Genomic DNA, 21,742 nt, shown 5'->3' on the forward strand with positions numbered 1-21,742 from the left:
GGTGGGGCTGAGAAGCTAAGAGAATTCAGAGGCCCTCCTTGATTCCAACAGCTTCTTCCCAGCCACACCTCGGCCACACCCTCAAGTGGACACACCTGATCTTGTCATCTGTGGTAACTTCAACCCTCCCACCCCATGACCATCACCTCCTATTCCTCCAGCTCAGGTACTGTTATTAGCCCCATGCCAGTGACTCTGAGCCCACTGAGACCTCCGAGCCATTGGCCTTAGCCTCCTGCCGTGCCATCAGCTACATCCTCACTGCCCTTACCCAGCTTGCAGTCCTGGATCCCTCCTGATAATCACTGCCCTGCATCCAACTCCTTTACCCTTTTCTGCGTCCATTGTACTCAGCTGTAAAAATCCCAAACCCTGGTTGGAACCAACTTCTGCTCAAGAACCAGTACACCTGTGCAACTGGACTCACTTCCAAATCAAAACTACAAATCTCAAGTGAGGGGGCTTCCCTGGTGGCGCAGTGGTTGAGACTCCGCCTGCCAATGCAGGGGACACGGGTTCGAGCCCTGGTCCGGGAAGATCCCACATGCCGCGGAGCAACTCAGCCCTTGCGCCACAACTACTGAGCCTGTGCTCTAGAGCCCACGAGCCACAACTACTGAAGCCTGGGCGCCTAGAACCCGTGCTCCACAACGAGAGAAGCCACTGCAATGAGAAGCCCGCGCACCACAATGAAGAGTAGCCCCGGGCGCAGCAACAAAGACCCAACACAGCCAAAAATAAATAAATAAAATAAATAAATTTATTTTAAAAAAATCTCAACTGATCCCTTGATGCCTTAGAAGGTTTACTTCCTCACTCTTGAGATGACTAATTCTACTCTAATCTCCCAACCTCAATTTCAGGTGGTGATGGTACCACAGACTTCAGAGGAAAATTGGTTGCCATCACACAAGAACCACCCAATTGTGCCCCCATCCCCACCACCACCTCTGACTACAGTGGAAACTGCATTCCACACCTCCAGCTGGATTCCCCCCCTCCGAGCTTCTCAGGACCTCATTCCTGCAGTTATTCCAGCATCAGCTATCTCTCCCTCATTACTGAACCTTTATCATTATCACCTGTGCATGTGCATCACTGTGTCCCATGACCTGACTTAGAGAAACCCTCCTTGATACTCTCATCCCTCCCGTTCTCACTTTACCCTGCTCCAGTCAGCCCTTTGTCCCCATGAAATGGCTCTTGTCCACATCACCTACATCTTGCTGAAGTCAAAGGTCAATTCTCAAGCCTCATTTACTCGGTCTCTGGGCATTTGACACATTTGGCCATTTCCTCCTTCTTGAAGAACCTTCTTGTCTGGACTTCTCTGATGCCACTTTCCCTAGTTTTTGTCCTGCACCGCTGTTCCTTTTCAGGCTCCTTCACTTTCCTCCCCCTCCACCAGCTCTGAATGACAGTTGACTCGAGGCTCTGACTTTGGGCCTCTTGTCTTCACCTTCACTCACTCCTGTAGTGGGTCTCAGCCAGTTCTGTGGTTTCATAGACCATCTATTGTCTGATGAATCACAAATCTTTATCTCTGGCTGAGACTTCTCCCCTGAGATCCAGACTTAGATATTTAACTACCTAACTTCTCCGCTTGGATGCATTTCATAGTCCAAACTAGGTTCTAATTTCCCTCCACCCCACCCCAAATCCAGTCCTTCCCAAGATGTCCCATCATAAATAGATGGTACTACCTGCCAGCCTGCTGTTCAGGCCCAAGAACTGAATTATTCTAATTTCCCTCTTTCCCTCACCCCCTCATCCTGCCTCCAGAATAGATCCATGTCCCCTTCTCACCATTTCACCACTACAGCCCTAGACAAAGTCACTGTCAAGGCTAGCCTAGGCGGTCCTACTGATGTCCTAACTGGCCTCCATCTCACCCGCTGCAGTTCATCCTGTTCACTGCAGCCAAGATCTTTCTAAAGCATAAGTAAGCATAAATAAGTCACTCCCCCGCTTAAAGGCTTCTGACAGTTGCCTGTTGTACTTGGAATAAACTCCAGCCCCTGGCTGTGGCCTGCAGGACTTACCAGGTGTGGCCCCACCCAGCTCCTCCCTGCTCATGGCATTCCAGCTTTGACTGTCCCAGATCAGCCTGGCTCAGGGCCTGAAGTGGCTTTCTGCTTGGAACCCCTCCCTCTGTACTTCTCTCTCGGGAAATTCACAAGGCTGCCAGCTTCTCGTCATTCTGCTTCCAGTTCAGCTGTCACCTCCTTAAAGAAGCATCCCCTGACCACCTGCAGAAAGTAGCACCCCCACCCCCACCCCCGAGGCCCACTCTGTTACACTACCCTATTTTATTGTCTTCACAGTTTGGCCACATACTGGAAATCACCTTATTTATGTGCTTCTGTGTTTATAGTCTCTTTCACCTCTCCGGGCCGACGCTCCTCAGAGCAGGGATCTGCCATGTTCATGGTCCCGTCCAGAGTGTAGAACAATGCTGGGCAAGGGGGCAGCCTCACTGTGGACTCAATACCAGCAGCCGGCAGCTGCCTCAAAAGCAACACCCAAAAGGTCCTGCAAGAGAAACATCCAAGAGAGGAGCTGCCGGGCCTTGCACATGCCCCGCCCCCCAGTGCTGTCTGTGTGATGCCAGGCCCTTGATCCACAAGGAGTTGCTGTGTTCTTTCTCTCTCTCCCTTCCTCCCTTTCTTTCTTTTTTTCACTGAATACTCAGTGAACACCTCTCACATGTCAGGCACGATCCCAGAGCCTGGGTAAATGAGGCCCACAAACTAGACACTGTTCCTGCCCTCATGGAGAACAGACGCTAGTCAAACAACCCAACAAATGAAACTGGTGGTTACCCAGTGGGCTAACTGCTGGGAAGAAAAGGTACACATGTAGTGTTAGAGAAGATGGGGTGGGCTGCTTTAGACAGGGAGGTTGGGCATGATCCCTCTAAGGAGACGACATTGAACTAACGCCAGAAGAAAGAGAGGTAGACTGACATGAGAGAGCATGCAGACGCGTGCTCATGGCAGAGGGCAGCATGTGCAAAGACCCTAAGTAGGGAAGGAGCTTGGTGGCTCAAGACACTTAAAGGAGACCCCTCTTGGCTTCAAAATCCCCAGGATTCTTAACAATGGGTATATGCATTTCTTAGGGCTGTCAGAACAAATAACCACAACCTGGGGGCTTAAAACAACAAAAATTAATTCTCTCACAGTTCTGGAGGCCAAAAGTCTGAAATCAAAGTTTGGGCAGGGTTGGTTCCTTCTGGAGGCTCTGAGGAAGAATCCATTCCATGCCCTCTTGTGGCTTCTGGGGGCTGCGGGTGATCCTTGGCAGTCCTTGGCTTCTGGCTGCCTGCGATCTCTGCCCTCGTCTTCACACGGCCTTTTCCTCTGTGTCTATGCGTGTCCTTCTTTCCTGTCTCTCATAAAGACATTTTTCATTGGATTTAGGGCTCACCCTAATCCAGGATGATCTCACTTCAAGATCCTTACCTTAATTACATCTGTAAAGACCCTTATTCCAAATAAGGTCACATTCTGGGCTTCTGAGTGGAGATGTCTTTTGGGGGCACAATTCAACCCCCTATAGAAGTCATAGAAGACATTCTCATCTGGAAGGCACCTCGGAGATCCTCTGAAACAACATATCTCAAAGTATAATCCCTAAAAAAGTAGTTCTAGAAGGTATTTTTATTTTTATTTTATTTATTTATTTATTTATTTAAATATATGGACTCCCGTATTTTTTTTTTTAATTTATTTTTGGCTGTGTTGGGTCTTCGTTTCTGTGTGAGGGCTTTCTCTAGTTGCGGCAAGCAGGGGCCACTCTTCATCGTGGTACGCGGGCCTCTCACTATCGCGGCCTCTCTTGTTACGGAGCACAGGCTCCAGACGCGCAGGCTCAGTAGTTGTGGCTCACGGGCCTAGTTGCTCCGTGGCATGTGGGATCTTCCCAGACCAGGGCTCGAACCCGTGTCCCCTGCATTGGCAGGCAGATTCTCAACCACTGTGCCACCAGGGAAGCCCCTAGAAGGTATTTTTAAAAGGAGGGAGTGGCATTCTGTGTTCAAATAAATTTGGAAAATGCTACATACACATCTCACACTGAATGATTCACAATTCACCTTAGCATATTAAGTGACGGAGAATTGACAGCAAAGAAGCCACCTTATCATTATGTAAAGCAGAATGTCCCTAGTTTATTTCACCATAAAACCCTGTTTTCCTTTTCATAAACCCTGTGGAATTTTGAGAGAAATGCTGATGTAATCCAACCTTGTCTTATGTGATGATCAAAGTCCAGAAAAGAGAAGTGACCTATCCAAGGTCACACAGCTGGCAGGGTCAGAAGCTGAATTTAAAACTCAGTCTCTTCAAGAGATGAAGGACAAATTATTGAGGGCCAGGGGTCAGGGGTGATGTGAGGGAGGGAGTAGGTGTGATTATAAAGGAGTAGCTGGAGGGGGTCTTTGCGGTGAAGGAATAGTTCTGTATCTTGATTGCAGTGGTGGTTACACAAATCTACACAGGTGATGAAATGACATAGAATTATACACAAACATTGTACCAATGTCAGTTTCCTGATTTTGATACCGTATGTAAGATGTAACCACTGGGCATTACATAAGTTGCAACCATTGGGGGAAACTGGGCAAAAGGAACTTGGGACCTCTTTGTACTATCTTTGCAACTTCCTATGAATCTATAATGATTTCAAAAACAAAAAGATTTTACAAAATCAGTTTCCCACCTCCAGGTTCAAGAGCTTTTTACATTATTAAAGTTTATTAGATCAAATTTAGTTTCAGTTTATGCACCCAGGGCCCAACACAAAGCACATTTTATTGCTTTTTTTAAAAAAATTAATTAATTAATTTATTTATTTATTGGCTGCGTTGGGTCTTTGTTGCTGCGCACAGGCTTTCAGGGGCTGCTCTTCCTTGCGGTGTGTGGGCTTCTCATTGCGGTGGCTTCTCTTATTGCGGAGCACGGGCTCTAGGCATGCGGGCTTCAGTAGTTGTAGCACACAGGCTCAGTAGTTGTGGCTCGTGGGCTCTAGAGCACAGGCTCAGTAGTTGTGGCGCACGGGCTTAGCTGCTCCTCAGCATGTGAGATCTTCCTGGACCAGGGCTCGAACCCGAGTCCCCTGCATTGGCAGGCAGATTCTTAACCACTGCACACCAGGAAAGTCCCTTTACTACTTTTTATAGTTTGCGGTTTATGTAAACTGCAGTAATTTGGGTGTAGAGGGGGGTAATTTGTAGATGCTCCACTGCCGTGATGAATGCAAAGTTCTATAGATCTTCTCCCTCCTTCACACCTGACCATGACTTTCTTGCAGCCAAGTGTGTGGCTCTTGCTCACATAGAGACACAGAGACAAGAAGAAGAAGACGTCAGCTGGATTTCTTAGTCATCTAGATATACCTCCTTGGGGCAAAAATATATATTATATACACACATATATATAATATACATATTGACATATATTTTATATGTATATTGAAAAGATGTAAACTTCATTTACAGAACAGTCAACTGGCTGGATTTGGCTCATGAGCCGTAGTTTGCTGGCTTCTGAATTAAAACGTATCATATAAATAAGTCTTATTTTTCCCCTCTTATCCTCCACCCAGCTTGCTTGTGCAGTTGGCTGTTTTTGTTGCTGTCTTGGTTTGTTTTTCCAATTTCTTTTCAATTTTTTTTTATTGTGGTAAAATATACATAACATAAAATTTACCATCTTAACCATTTTTAAGTGTACAGTTCCGTGGTATCAAAAACATGCATGATTTTGTGCAACCATCACCACCACCCATCTCCATAACTCCTTTCATCTTATAAAACTGTCATTAAATAACAACTCTCCATTCTCTCTCCCTTCCCCCCAGCCCCTGGCAACCACCATTTTACTTTCTGTCACTATGATTTTGATTAAGTATCGCATATAAGTGGAATCTACAATATTTGTCCTTTGGATCAGGCTTATTTTACTTAGCATAACGTCCTCAAGGTTCATTCATGTTGTAGCATATACCAGATTTTCCTTCCTTTTTAAAGTGAGTAATATCCATCACATGTACATACCACATTTTGCTTATCCATTCATCTGTTTATAGACACACGGGTTGCTTCCATGTTTTAGCTATGATGAATAATGCTGCTATGAACATGGGTGTACACAAAGCTCTTCAAGACCTTGCTTTTACTTCTTTTGGGTATATACCCACAAGTGGAATTGCTGGATCATATATTGCTGGATTGCTGGATCATTCTATTTTTAGTTTTTTAAGGAACTGCTGTTCTGTTTTCCACAGCAGCTGCACCATTTAACATTTCTATCAACAGTGCACAAGAGTTTCAATGTCTCCATATCCTCACCAACACTTATTTTCTGATTTTTTGATAGTAGCTATCTTAATGGGAATGAGTTAAAAACATTGTAGCTTTGATTTCCATTTTCCTAATGATTAGTGATGCTGAGCATCTTTTCATGAGTTTATTGGCCATTTGTATATCATCTTTGGAGAAATGTCTATTTAAGTCCTTTGCCCATTTTAAAATCAGGTTTTTGGCTTTTTTGTTGTTGAGTTTTAGGAGTTCCATAATATATAATCTGGATATTAATCCCTTATCAGATACATGATTTTAAATTATTTTCTCCCATTCAGTGGGTTGCTTTGTTACTCTATTGCTATTGTATTTTGATGCACAAAATTTTTGTTTCATGAAGTCCAATATGTCTATTTTTTCTTTTATTGTTTGTATCTTTAGTGTTATATCCAAGAAATCATTACCAAATACAACGTCATAAAGCTTTTGCCCTATGTTTTCTTCTAAGAGTTTTATATTTTTTAGGTCTTTGATCCATTTTGAGTTCATTTTTGTACATGATGTTAGTTAAGGGTCCAACTTCTCACCCTTTTGTATGTAAATATCCAGTTTTCTCAGCACCATTTATTAAAAGACTGTCCTTTCCTCCATTGAAGGGTCTTGGCTTCCTTGTCAAAAAACATTTGATCATATATGGAAGGGTTTATTTCTGGACTCTCTATTCTATTCCATATATCTGTCTTTATGCTAGTATCACACTGCCTTGATTACTGTGGCTTTGTAGCAAGTTTGAAAGCAGGAAGTGTGAGTCCTCCAGTTTTTTTTTTTGTTTTTTTTTTGGCTGCATTGGGTCTTTGTTGCTGTGCGTGGGCTCTCTCGAGTTGCAGTGAGCGGGGGCTACTCTTTGTTGTGGTGCGCGAGCTTCTCATTGCAGTGGCTTCTCTTGTTGTGGAGCATGGGCTCTAGGCACGTGGGCTTCAGTAGTTGCAGCACTCGGGCTCAGTAGTTGTGGCACACGGGCTTAGTTGCTCCACGGCAAGTGGGATCTTCCCGGCCCAGGGCTTGAACCTGCGTCCCCTGCGTTGGCAGGCAGATTCTTAACCACTGTGCCACCAGGGAAGCCCCAGTCCTCCAGCTTTACTTTTGTTTTTCAAGATTGTTTTGGCTATTTGGAGTCCCTTGAGATTCCAAGTGAATTTTAGGATGGGTTTTTCTATTTTTGAAAAAAAAAAAAATTGTTGGGATTTTGACAGGGATTACATTGAATCTATAGATTGCTCTGGGCAGTATTGACATCTTAACTTTATTAAATCTTCCAATCCATGAACAGGGATGTGTTTCCATTTATTTATGTCCTCTTTAATTTCTCTCAGCAATGTTTTGTAGTTTTCATTGTACATGTCTTTCCCCTCCTTGGTTAAGTTAATTCCTAAGAATTTTAATCTTTTTGATACTATTGTAAATGGAATTGTTTTTATAATTTCCTTTTCAGATTGTTCACTGCTAATATATTGAAATGCAACTGATTTTTGTGTGTTGACTTTGTATCCTGCTACTTTGCTGAATTTGAAACCAAGCAGGACCCTATGGGGCCTCCCAGGTACAAAAACCTTTCCGTGCCCTACCCCCCACCCAATTCTTGTCTGTAGGAAAAAGGTTTCAACCTCCGAGACTCTCCCTGAGTTCCAAATGGCATATCAAAACAGTTACTAATTAGAGGAATGAGGGAATGCAGAAAGAATGAACAGTACAACAATGGGGCAGGGTCCCAGTTCCCCCTCAAGGAATATGCATAACAATCTGATACATATCTCTGAGTTTTTCTACCGGAACTAAGGCCCCCACCCAGGTGGGGGATGGTAAGTTTAGGCTGAACATAAGCACATGGACCCCAGACTGGTTGGAAACAGAAGGAAGATTCCTGGACTTCCAGTCTGTTACCTCACCACCAACCAATCAGAGGAAGGTCACACACCCTGCAGACCTCCCCCCAATTTTGCCTATAAAAACTTCCCCAAAACCATCAGGGATTTTGGGTCTTTTGAGCATGAGCCGTCCCACTCTCCTTGCTTAGCCTTCTCAATACCTTTCTCCACTCCAAACTCCGATGTTTTGATTTCTTTGGCTTCACTGTGCATTGGGCACATGAACTTGGGTTTGACAACAAATTCATTTATTAATTTTAACATTTTTTGGTGGAATATTTGGGGTTTTCTACATATAACATCATGTCATCTGTGGACAGAGATGATTTTAATTCTTCCTTTCCAGTTTGGGTACCTTTTATTTCTTTATCTTGCCTAATTGCTCTGGTTAGACTTTCCAGTACTATGTTGAATAGAAAGGGCAAAAGTGGACATCCTTGCCTTGTTCCTGATCTTAGAGGAAAAGCTTTCAATCTTTTACCATTGCATATGATGTTCCCTGTGGGTTTTTAATATATAGCTTTCATTACCTTGAGGTAGTTTCCTTCTCTTGTTTGCTGAGTGTTTTTATCATGAAAGGGTGTTGAATTCTTGTCAAATTCTTTTCCTGCATCAATAGAGATGTCGTGTGTTTTTTCCTTTCATTCAGTTAATGTGGTGTATTACATTGATCAATTTACATATGTTGAAGCATGCTTGCTTTCCAAGAATAAATCCCACTTGATCGAAATGTATACTTCATTTAATACACTGCTCAGTTAGGTTTGCTAGTATTTTGTTGAGAATTTTTGCATCAGTGTCCATAAAAGGATATTGGTCTGTAGTTTTATTGTAGGTTTTTTTGTCTGGCTTTGGTATCAGCTTAATTCTGGCTTCATAGAACAGTCATTTAAGCACAGTAGGTTTTCCCTCTTCTTCAATTCTTTGGAAAATTTTGAGAAGGATTGGTATTAGTTTTCCTTAAATATTTGGTAGAATTCACCAGTGAAGCCACCAGGTCCACAGCTTTTCTTTGTTGGAAGATTTTTGATTACTGATTCAATCTCCTTATTAGTCATAGATCTTTTCAAATGTTCTATTTCTTCATGATTTAGTCTCTGTAGGTTTTGTGTTACCAGGAGGGGAGGAAGGAGGGCAACAACAATGGCTGGCCTCCTCTTTGTACCTCTAAGATCAGAAGTGGAAATCAGCAATCAGAGCACAGATTCCTGCTATTTGGAGGACGTGGCTCTTTTTGCCCACTCTGGCTCCTGCAAGCTGTTTGCAAGCTACTCCAGGAACATGGGCACAGCTGCCTGCAACCTGGCTGAGGGTGGGGGATGGGTACCTGCTACTGTGCTAAGAGCTGAAATTGACTGAAATTAACTGCAATTGACTGTCTGAGCCTTCCCCATGGAAGTTGCAAGCCATTAATAGATTCCAGAGTTACAAAATATTTACATCAGACAGATTCTGCCAGTGCAACTGTTGTTTAGGTGAGGAGATACCTTCCTGTTGCTTCCTACTCCATCATTTTCCCAGAATCCTTTCAGCAGGATTGTTGGGTTTTTTTTGAATTTTATTTTATTTATTTTTTTATACAGCAGGTTCTTATTAATTACCCACTTTATACATAGTGGTGTATATATGTCAATCCCAATCTCCCAATTCATCACACTACCCCCACCACCACCACTTTCCCCCCTTGGTGTCCATACGTTTGTTCTCTGCATCTGTGTCTCAATTTCTGCCCTGCAAACCGTTTCATCTGTACCATTTTTCTTGGTTCCACATCTATGCGTTAATATACAATATATTTTTTTCTCTTTCTGACTTACTTCACTCTGTATGACAGTCTCTAGATCCATCCATGTCTCTACAAATGACCCAATTTCGTTCCTTTTTATGGCTGAGTAATATTCCATTGTATATATGTACCACATCTTCTTTATCCATTCGTCTGTCGATGGGCATTTAGGTTGCTTCCATGACCTGGCTATTGTAAATAGTGCTGCAATGAACATTGGGGTGCATGTGTCGTTTTGAATTATGGTTTTCTCTAGGTATATGCCCAATAGTGGGATTGCTGGGTCATATGGTAATTCTATTTTTAGTTTTTTAAGGAACCTCCATACTGTTCTCCATAGTGACTGTACCAATTTACATTCCCACCAACAGTGCAAGCAGGTTCCCTTTTCTCCACACCCTCTCCAGCATTTGTTGTTTGTAGATCTTCTGATGATGCCCATTCTAACTGGTGTGAGGTGATACCTCATTGTAGTTTTGATTTGCATTTCTCTAATAATTAGTGATGTTGAGCAGCTTTTCATGTGCTTCTTGGCCATCTGTATGTCTTCTTTGGAGAAATGTCTATTTAGGTCTTCTGCCCATTTTTGGATTGGGTTGTTTGTTTTTTTGATATTGAGCTGCATGAGCTGTTTATATATTTTGGAGGTTAATCCTTTGTCCGTTGATTTGTTTGCAAATATTTTCTCCCATTCTGAGGGTTGTCTTTTCGTCTTGTTTGCAGTTTCCTTTGCTGTGCAAAAACTTTAAAGTTTCATTAGGTCCCATTAGTTTATTTTTGTTTTTATTTCCATTACTCTAGGAGGTGGATCAAAAAAGATCTTGCTGTGATTTATGTCAAAGAGTGTTCTTCCTATGTTTTCCTCTAAGAGTTTTATAGTGTCCAGTCTTACATTTAGGTCTCTAATCCATTTTGAGTTTATTTTTGTGTATGGTGTTAGGGAGTGTTCTAATTTCATTCTTTTACGTGTAGCTGTCCAGTTTTCCCAGCACCACTTATTGAAGAGGTTGTCTTTTCTCCATTGTATATCCTTGCCTCTTTTGTCATAGATTAGTTGACCATAGGTGTGTGGGTTTATCTCTGGGCTTTCTATCCTATTCCATTGATCTATATTTCTGTTTTTGTGCCAGTACCATATTGTCTTGATTACTGTAGCTTTGTAGTATAGTCTGAAGTCCAGGAGCCTGATTCCTCCAGTTCTGTTTTTTTCCTTCAAGACTGCTTTGGCAGACTTCCCTGGTGGTGCAGTGGTTAAGAATCCACCTGCCGATGCAGGGGACATGGGTTCAAGCCCTGGTCCAGGAAGATCCCACATGCCGCAGAGCAACTAAGTCCATGCGCCACAACTACCAAGCCCACCTGCCACAACTACTGAAGCCTGCACACCTAGTACCCGTGCTCCGCAACACGAGATGCCACCACAATGAGAAGCGCACGCACTGCAACAAAGAGTAGCCCCCGCTCGACACAACTAGAGAAAGTCCGCACGCAGCAACAAAGACCCAGTGCAACAAAAAATAAATAAATAAATAAATAAAAATTAAATTAAAAAAAAGACTGCTTTGGCTATTTGGGGTCTTTTGTATCTCCATACAAATTTTAAGATTTTTTGTTCTAGTTCTGTAAAAACTGCCATTGGTAATTTGATAGGGATTGCATTGAATCTGTAGATTGCTTTGGGTAGTATAGTCATTTTCACAATATTGATTCTTCCAATCCAAGAACAATCTCTCCATCTGTTTGTATCATCTTTAATTTCTTTCATCAGTGTCTTATAGTTTTCTGCATACAGGTCTTTTGTCTCCCTAGGTAGGTTTATTCCTAGGTATTTTGTTCTTTTTGTTGCAATGGTAAATAGGAGTGTTTCCTTAATTTCTCTTTCAGATTTTTCATCATTAGTGTATAGGAATGCAAGAGATTTCTGTGCTTTAATTTTGTATCCTGCAACTTTACCAAATTCATTGATTAGCTGTAGTAGTTTTCTGGTGGCATCTTTAGGATTCTCTATGTATAGTATCATGTCATCTGCAAACAGTGACAGTTTTACTTCTTCTTTTCCAATTTGTATTCCTTTTATTTCTTTTTCTTCTCTGATTGACGTGGCTAGGACTTCCAAAACTATGTTGAATAATAGTGGTGAGAGTGGACATCCTTGTTTTGTTCCTGATCTTAGAGGAAATGCTTTCAGTTTTTCACCATTGAGAATGATGTTTGCTGTGGGTTTGTCGTATATGGCTTTTATTATGTTGAGGTGGTTTCCCTCTATGCCCACTTTCTGGAGAGTTTTTATCATAAATGGGTGTTGAATTTTGTCAAAAGTTTTTCTGCATCTATTGAGATGATCATGTGGTTTTTCTTCTTCAATTTCTTAATATGGTATATCACATTGATTGATTTGTGTATATTGAAGAATCCTTGCATCCCTGGGATTAATCCCACTTGATCATGGTGCATGATCCTTTTAATGTGTTGTTGGATTCTGTTTGCTAGTATTTTGTTGAAGATTTTTGCATCTGTATTCATCAGTGACATTGGTCTGTAATTTTCATTTTTTGTAGTATCTTTGTCTGGTTTTGGTATCAGGGTGATAGTGGCCTCATAGAATGAATTTGGGAGTGTTCCTTCCTCTGCAATTTTTTGGAAGAGTTTGAGAAGGATAGGTGTTAGCTCTTCTCTAAATGTTTGATAGAATTCACCTGTGAAGCCATCTGGTCCTGGACTTTTGTTTGTTGGAAGATTTTTAATCACAGTTTCAATTTCATTACTTGTGATTGGTCTGTTCATATCTTCTATTTCTTCCTGGTTCAGTCTTGGAAGGTTATACCTTTCTAAGAATTTGTCCATTTCTTCCAGATTGTCCATTTTATTGGCACAGAGTTGCTTGTAGCAGTCTCTTAGAGTGCTTTGTATTTCTGTGGTGTCTGTTGTAACTTCTCCTTTTTCATTTGTAATTTTAATGATTTGAGTCCTCTCCCTCTTTTTCTTGATGAGTCTGGCTAATGGTTTATCAATTTTGTTTGTCTTCCCAAAGAACCAGCTTTTAGTTTTATTGATCTTTGCTATTGTTTTCTTTGTTTCTATTTCATTTATTTCTGCTCTGATCTTTATGATTTCTTTCCTTCTACTAACTTTGGGTTTTGTTCTTCTTTCTCTAGTTCCTTTAGGTGTAAGGTTAGATTGTTTATTTGAGATTTTCCTTGTTTCTTGAGGTAGGCTTGTATTGCTATAAACTTCCCTCATAGAACTGCTTTTGCTGCATCTAATAAGTTTTGGATCATTGTGTTTACATTGTAATTTGTCTCTAGGTATTTTTTGACTTCCTCTTTGATTTCTTCAGTGATCACTTGGTTATTTAGTAACATATTGTTTAGCCTCCATGTGTTTGTGTTTTTTACGTTTTTTTCCCTGTAATTCATTGCTAATCTCATAGTGTTGTGGTCAGAAAAGATGCTTGATATGATTTCAATTTTCTTAAATTTACTGAGGCTTGATTTGTGACCCAAGATGTGATCAATCCTGGAGAATGTTCCATGCGCACTTGAGAAGAAAGTGTAATCTGCTGTTTTTGGATGGAATGTCCTATAAATATCAATTAAATCTATCTGGTCTATTGTGTCATTTAAAGCTTGTGCTTCCTTATTAATTTTCTGTTTGGATGATCTGTCCATTGGTGTAAGTGAGGTGTTAAAGTCCCCTGCTATTATTGTGTTCCTGTCGATTTCCTCTTTTATAGCTGTTAGCAGTTGCCTTATGTATTGAGGTGCTCCTATGTTGGGTGCATATATATTTATAATTGTTATATCTTCTTCTTGGATTGAGCCCTTGATCATTATGTAGTGTCCTTCCTTGTCTCTTGTAGCATTCTTTATTTTAAGGTCTATTTTATCTGATATGAGTATTGCTACTCCAGCTTTCTTTTGATTTCCATTTGCATGGAATATCTTTTTCCATCCCCTCACTTTCAGTCTGTAAGTGTCCCTAGGTCTGAAGTGAGTCTCTTGTAGACAGCATATATATGGGTCTTGTTTTTGTATCCATTCAGCAATCCTGTGTCTTTTGGTTGGAGCATTATTCCATTCACGTTTAAGGTAATTATCGATATGTATGTTCCTATTACCATTTTCTTAACTGTTTTTGGTTTGTTTTTGTGGACCCTTTTCTTCTCTTGTGTTTCCCACTTAGAGAAGTTCCTTTAGCATTTGTTGTAGAGCTGGTTTGGTGGTGCTGAATTCTCTTAGCTTTTGCTTGTCTGTAAAGCTTTTGATTTCTCCATCAAATCTGAATGAGATCCTTGCCGGGTACAGTAATCTTGGTTGTAGGTTCTTCCCTTTCATCACTTTAAATATGTCATGCTACTCCCTTCTGGCTTGTAGAGTTTCTGCTGAGAAATCAGCTGTTAACCTTATGGGAGTTCCCTTGTATATTAGTTGTCATTTTTCCCCTGCTGCTTTCAGTAATTTTTCTTTGTCTTTAATTTTTGTCAATTTGATTACTATGTGTCTCGGCATGTTTCTCCTTGGGTTTATCCTGTATGGGACTCTCTGAGCTTCCTGGACTTGGGTGGCTATTTCCTTTTCCATGTTAGGGAAGTTTTCGACTATAATCTCTTCAAATATTTTCTCGGGTCCTTTCTCTCTCTCTTCTCCTTCTGGGACCCCTATAATGTGAATGTTGTTGCATTTAATGTTGTCCCAGAGGTCTCTTAGGCTGTCTTCATTTCTTTTCATTCTTTTTTCTTTATTCTATTCTGCAGCAGTGAGTTCCACCATTCTGTCTTCCAGGTCACTATCCGTTCTTCTGCCTCAGTTATTCTGCTATTGATTCCTTCTAGTGTATTTTTCATTTCAGTTATTGTATTGTTCATCTCTGTTTGTTCTTTAATTCTTCTAGGTCTTTGTTAAACATTTCTTGCATCTTCTTGATCTTTGCCTCCATTCTTTTTCCGAGTTCCTGGATCATCTCCACTATCATTATTCTCAATTCTTTTTCTGGAAGGTTACCTATCTCCACTTCATTTAGTTGTTTTTCTGGGGTTTTATCTTGTTCCTTCATCTGGTACATTGCCCTTTGCCTTTTCATCTTGTCTAAATTTCTGTGAATGTGGTTTTTGTTCCACAGGCTGCGGGACTGCAGTTCTTCTTGCTTCTGCTGCCTGCCCTCTGGTAGATTAGGCTATCTAAGAGGATTGTCCTCCCTTTTGTTGTTAACAAAAGAAAAAGCTGTATGCAAATGTTCCGGTCTCCCCTGTCCTGTGGTGCGGGGCGTGGGGCAGCGGTGGGGCTGAGAGGCATCCCCTGAGGAGACAAGTGCTTGGGACTCTCCGGCTCTGATCCGGGCTTCCACCTCGCACCAGGATTGTATTTTAATAACATTCCCTTGAGAATATTCAATTATGTTAGCTGAGATTTGACCAATAATTTATTCGAGTTTCCTGCCAACATTTTTTCAGAACAAAAGATGTTAAGAACTTTGATCAGAGGCTCAAGCAGACCATTTTGTGTTTTGACATGGCAATAGCAGAACTTTCATCAACAATTAAACTCCAAACTTGTTATACTGCACATTTTCCCCATATACCGAGTCCCCTAGATTTTCTTGGGACTGTCTCCTCCTGCTCCTCCCATAATAACTGTGGGACTGGGGAGCCATTTTTCACGAAGTGGTTCTGCCTGTCTGGCCACAGCTGACTGGTTCAGGGGTGGGTATCGATTCAATCTGGGCCCATAAGAGCCCTTCCATGAGAATTTTGCATTTGGAACTCAGGAAATCTGTCTATAACCTCTAGATTGCTCAGTTAAGAAAGCTGTTAGATGGAGAACCTAGAGCCACTGGGGTCCATATTAGCCACTATATGAAGCAACTCTTACCAAGTCCAAGCTCATACTGGTCGCCACAGGACAGGCCAATAAACTGAGAGACAAGTTGTTGGAGCAAGGAATAATGACTTTACTAGGAAAGCCAGCTGACCGAGAAGATGATGGACTAGTGTCCCGAAGAAACTTCTTACCTGAGTTAGAATTCAGGCTTCTTTTATACTAAAAGGGCAGCAGGTGCGGCTGGTTGTTGCAAACTTCTTGGTGCCTGAATCCTTTGTCCTTGCAGCTGTCCACATAAGTCTGGTCACAATGTTCTTATAAACCACCAACAGGACATTGTTATTTTCTGTCTGCAACTTTTTTTTTTTTGGCTGCATTGGATCTTCATTGCTGCACTTGGGCTTTCTCTAGTTGCGGCGTGAGGGGGCTACTTCACTGCGGTGCGCAGGATTCTCATTGAGGTGACTTCTCTTGTTGCAGAGCACAGGCTCTAGGCATGCAGGCTTCAGTAGTTGTGGTGCACAGGCTCAGTAGTTGTGGCTCGTGGGCTCTAGAACACAGGCTCAGTAGTTGTGGCACATGGGCTTCGTTGCTCCACGGCATGTGGAATCTTCCTGGACCAGGGCCCCAACCCGAGTCTCCTGCATTGGCTGGCAGATTCTTAACCACTGCACCACCAGGGAAGTCCTGTCAGGTTTGTTCTTCACTGTTACAGAAGCTGGTTCAATGAGAAAGAAAGAGACCAATATTCAGAGGAAAATGGAGACAGGAGACAAAGTCCTGATGGCCATCAGATGCCTGGCTCCATTTGTTCCTGAGGTCCAGCTGTCTTCCCATAGCCTATCTACTCCACCTTTCTTTGGCAACAAATAGCTATACATCTCACACTTTGCTCAAGCTAGTGTGAGTTGGTTTATTGTAACCCAAAGAGCCCAGAGTAGCCTGCTAGACCAACCCCCTCACTTCGCAGATGAAGAAACAGATTCTGAGAAGAACTATGACTTCCCTACGTCTATGAAGTTAGTGAGTGGCTAGGCTGGAATTAAACCTCAAGTCTCCCGATTGTAGCTCCCATGTGTGTCTGCACAGCTGCTGCGATTGTGGTGCCATGTGGCATTTCCAACAACTGGGGGAGATTTCCAATGTCCTCACTTGGAGGGAAATGCATCCAGACCCCCTCCTATCCACAAAACGAAGAGGAAAAGATAAAAATAGACCATCAGAACATAACTGGAGACCTAGGATCTTGGAAGTTGGCACAGGAAATTGAGAATGAGAAGAACAAAGTCAGACTTATTAGAGGTGAAAGCTAAAGGGACACCACACTATTTGTGGCTGAACTCTCACACAAGGAAGACAAGATCAAAGGAAATCTTCACCTCTTTGCAAAATGTTCATGCAGGATTCAGATTAACCTGAGCTAATAGATGTCCTCCTAGCCAAGGCTAAAGGGAGATCAGATACCCACCCAAGTGTTGGCTGCCCATGGGTTCCCCAAGGCTTCCAGCCTTTTGAGGTCACCCTTACCTTTAACATAAAATAGGATGGTTTGAGGAGGGAGGCCCAGATGCCCTTTCTGCTGAGTCACACAATTCCTTGCCAGCCCCCTTAGGTCCTGCAGCTGACAATTTCTTCTTGTTCCCTCACCCCACCCTAGACGCAGCCCTCCTTCCTGCTTCCCACATCCCAAGCACCTCTGACAACGTTGTGTGTCTGTGGCTTTCCCTGAAGATCTGGGGTAACAGAGAAGGGTGATGGGCCCTGGCGGGTCTGTGGGAGTTTTGGTTCCAGAAGGGCCATGCGATATATGAGGGTAACAGAGTGGTCACTGCTAAATAGATGACTCAATAGCTTGGTTGGAAATGTGTAGCAAGATGGTGTCTGTAGCCACCCGAGAACTTGCCTCCAGAACCACAGCGTTAGTCAGAGCCCAGTGACCTGCCATGCTGAAATCAGGTTTTACAACCCCGTAAGACAGTCATGCGAGGAAGAAGTGGCAATTATTCAGGAAGAAGTGTCTGGGGGGGACAAGTTGTTTAGTGAGAACCCCTTCGAGATACTTAGGACGAGGCAGATCTGTGCCCAGGACAGGCAGAATCCCTTGGCCACCACTTCAGGAACCCAGGGGGACCCAAGAAGCCACAATGGCTGACACCTCCTTGCTCATTGTCCTCTGGTACCCTCTGGGCCTCCCATAGTCCAATGGTACTTCAGTGGCTTCCCAGAGCAAAAGGCAACTTCTAGGCAGCTCCCAACCCCACCCTGTGCAGAACCTGTCCAGAGGGTCACATCTCACACATGTACATGATGTGGGTCAATCATCCCGACCTCAATCCTGTAGCCCTCCCACCTCAGGAACACCTCACCTGGTCTTTCCCTGGGCCCTGCCTGAGGCTGGGCTTCTCTTCCTCTCCTTGTGTTCCCAACTGAGCCCCCAAACTCCAACCTGCAGTCCCTCTGAAGATCATTTTAATTCCTTTTATCTAAGACATTCCATTCCTTGGAGGTCTTGCCTTCCATGAACAAACATGTTCATCAAGGTGCTTTTCTAATCCAAAGAGTAATAATCAACTCTCTAAAGGCAACTCTGCCTGATTCTGGACCACCAGATGCAATTCAGAGACCCTAGCAAAAGTTTCTAAATAGCAAAAAATGCCCCCAGCCACCATCTCCAAAATATCAACTTGATCCATGTGTATGGTGTATACTCTACTTCCCATACCCAAATTGGGACATATATTCTGATAATGGAAGAGAATCTTCAAGATCAGAACTACCCTAGAAAATCCAGGATGTACTGCCATCAAAGCTATTTTCCGTATAACTACCACTCACATCTAAAATGGAAATGGATCCGTTCCTTAACTCTCCTTTGCCTGGGAAGCCTCAGGACTTCCAGAGTACTGAGTCTTAGTCACAGAATAATGCCTTGGGGAGCCTTTAGAATCACAAGAATAAGCTGTGAGAATCAGATGGGTTTAATTTCAAGAGTTCCTAGCAGTCCCTCAGAACTCCTCAGTGACAATTAGCTATTTCCACCAGGGTCCTCAGGGGCCCTGGACACACCTGCATGCTGACCACCAACCACATTCCTCTTTTTAGCCAAAAAGGAGGGCTTCTCCTCCTTTTTAGCTCCTCTTTGGTGCCAGGTCCACCAGGCCCCCTGGGATAGACCCACAAGTCTTGTGGAGGAACTCCAGCTCAGTCTCCATTTGGGGGTCCCTTCCAATCCCGGCCACGAAGGGGTAGGGCACCCCACCTGGCTCTGGCCTCCTGCAGTGAGCAGTGTCCAGACAGCCTGTGAGCAGGTGGCAAAACACCTGGCTGGTGAAGGAGACCTTCTGTTTCTTACTCCTTCCAGATCAACCAAAATCAAGCTTTGCTGGTCTGCTGTTCTTCTTCACTATAATTTAAACATTTTACCTCCTTGATGGAAAACAGTCTGAAAACTGAATTTCTTAGCCAGGATAGACTGTTTTCATCAGCTGTCTGCAGTTCTGTAGTGTGGCTGGAAGGCAGGTTTGAAACTTGAGGTCTGTGGACACCTAGTAGTTTCCTGGATAGAATTCAGGGAGTATATGAACTGAAATGGGAAAAGGATTATAAGTTGATTTTCACAAATATCTAACTGAAATCTGGCATTTCCTTTATTATGAAGGTAGGCAACAAGCCATGGCAATATTCACAGTACCTGTGGATTTGTCACACAGAAACCACAGAAGTTGTATATCACCTTACAGTCATTGGAACATGACTGTACTGTTCCAAGCATCTTGGAACATCATTTACACTCAGAAGTATTTTAAAATTAGGTTTGTTGTTAGACTCACTATCTCATTATTTAGTATTTTTATTAAAAATACATGTATTATTTTATCACAATTTTGGGGAATATTTTGGTTATTGCATTTTAATACAATTTGTTTCCTTTGTTCCAGTGTCTTTTATTTTATACATTTAAAGTGCATTTATGCATTATTCTGAGAAGGGGTCCATAGACTTCACCGGTTTGCCAAAGGTGCCCAGGGCAAAAAATAAAAAATAAAAATTTAGTATCTCTGAACTCTGGGGATAGAGTCCAGGCACAAGGATATTTCTGGGAGAAATTCTGCTTTTTGTAGGGAAAGCAAAAGTTGTTTGTTTGGGAGGAGCATCTGTTTATGCAAAGAGACATCTGCATTGTAATGAGGAAGGCCCAAGAGTTCCAGGCCCTGGCATTTCTACGGGGTTGTGACAAGCCTCTCCTTCCACGTGGTTGCCACCTGTACCGCCCGCTCTGTCACCTGTCCTTCAGTTCACTTAGCCTGGGCCATCACATTCCCATCACGTGTCTTTTACATCTTCTCACTTGGTTTACATGTGTCTATATGTACATTGCACGTTCCTTTCAAGGCTCTGTCACATTTTGGTTCAGTGCCTCCCATGGTGGGTCACATGCCCCCCATATGTCAGCTGCACATCCACGTTAGTCACCTGTCCATTGGGTAACAGTTCCTTCATAGGTCAGCATGTGTTTGACATGTAGCTATCAGGGTAACTCCTTCAACATTCAATGGAAAATTATTATTCAACATATAACAACAACAGCATAGTTGTAGGCATATAAATAAATAAATAGCATAATGCATAATCAATTATATAGTGTGCTAGAGGGTGATGAGTGCCGTGGAAAAAATAGGGCAAGGTAAGGGGGATGGGCTGTGGGGCAGAGTGGATACAGCTGCAAGTAGGGAGGCCAGGGTGGCCCCTTGAAGAGTCATTTGAGCAAAGACTTGAAGGAGGCAATTAAGTGAGCTTAGCTGCTATCACGGAAACACATTGTAGGCAGAGGGAACAGCAGGTGCCAAAGCCCTGTGGTAGGAGCATGTCTGGAGTGTTGGAGGAACGTTGAGGTGGCCAGTGTGGCCGCTGTGGAGGAATTTGTCAGAAAACAACAGGACTGAACAAGTGTCTCAGACTCAGTGAATTCAAAGTTTTCCTGCTACCTTCACCTTTGATGTGGTTTTGCACACCCCCATCTGTGACAGAGTCTGGGCCTGAACAACTGTCCTGGACAACATAGCCCATTGTGATCCCGGCTCACTTTACTACAATCTGATGGGTTTAATCTCAAGGAAGCAAACAAACAAACAAACCCTTCTCTCTGCAGAAGGGGAAAGAAAATGAAAATGGACCAGAAAATGAAAATTGTGTCACCCAAGGGACACATAGGGTTGTATGGGAAGGGTCCCAGCTCTGCCACTCAAGCTGAGAGACAGTAGTCACCGTGCTGGCCTCACTGAACCTGCTTCCACATATGTAAAATGGGGTGATAACCCCCACTATGATGAGGCCAGAATGCAAAAATAACCCCTCAGCCCCCAGCCCGAGCCTGGCGCTCAGGCTGGCTCAGCATGTGGCCACGCCCTCCTCCCCAGGCCCTCAATGCCCACATGTAGCTCAGGTACCGGGTAAGATCTCTGCATGGCTTCTATTTTTTTTTTTTTTTTTTGGCTGCGTTGGGTCTTCGTTGCTGTGCGCGGGCTTTCTCTATTTGCGGCGAGCGGGGGCTACTCTTCCTTGCGGTGCAGGGGCTTCTCATTGCAGTGGCTTCTCTTGTTGCAGAGCACGGGCTCTAGGCGCACGGGCTTCAGTAGTTGTGGCTTGTGGGCTCTAGAGCGCAGGCTCAGTAGTTGTGGCGCACGAACTTAGTTGCTCCGCGGCATGTGGGATCTTCCCGGACCAGGGCTTGAACCCGTGTCCCCTGCATTGGCAGGCGGATTCTTAACCACTGTGCCACCAGGGAAGCCCCATGGCTTCTATTTTTAATCCTGAATTCTTCCACTTAGAATAATGCTTCAAATATTCCTGGAAAAAAAAATCTGGAGTCTAAACCCTAAACAAATATGTGAATTAGAACTGGCACAGTTCA

The sequence above is a fragment of the Eubalaena glacialis genome, chromosome 19 (genome assembly GCF_028564815.1).
Source record: "Eubalaena glacialis isolate mEubGla1 chromosome 19, mEubGla1.1.hap2.+ XY, whole genome shotgun sequence".
In the NCBI taxonomy this organism is placed as follows: Eukaryota; Metazoa; Chordata; class Mammalia; order Artiodactyla; family Balaenidae; genus Eubalaena; species Eubalaena glacialis.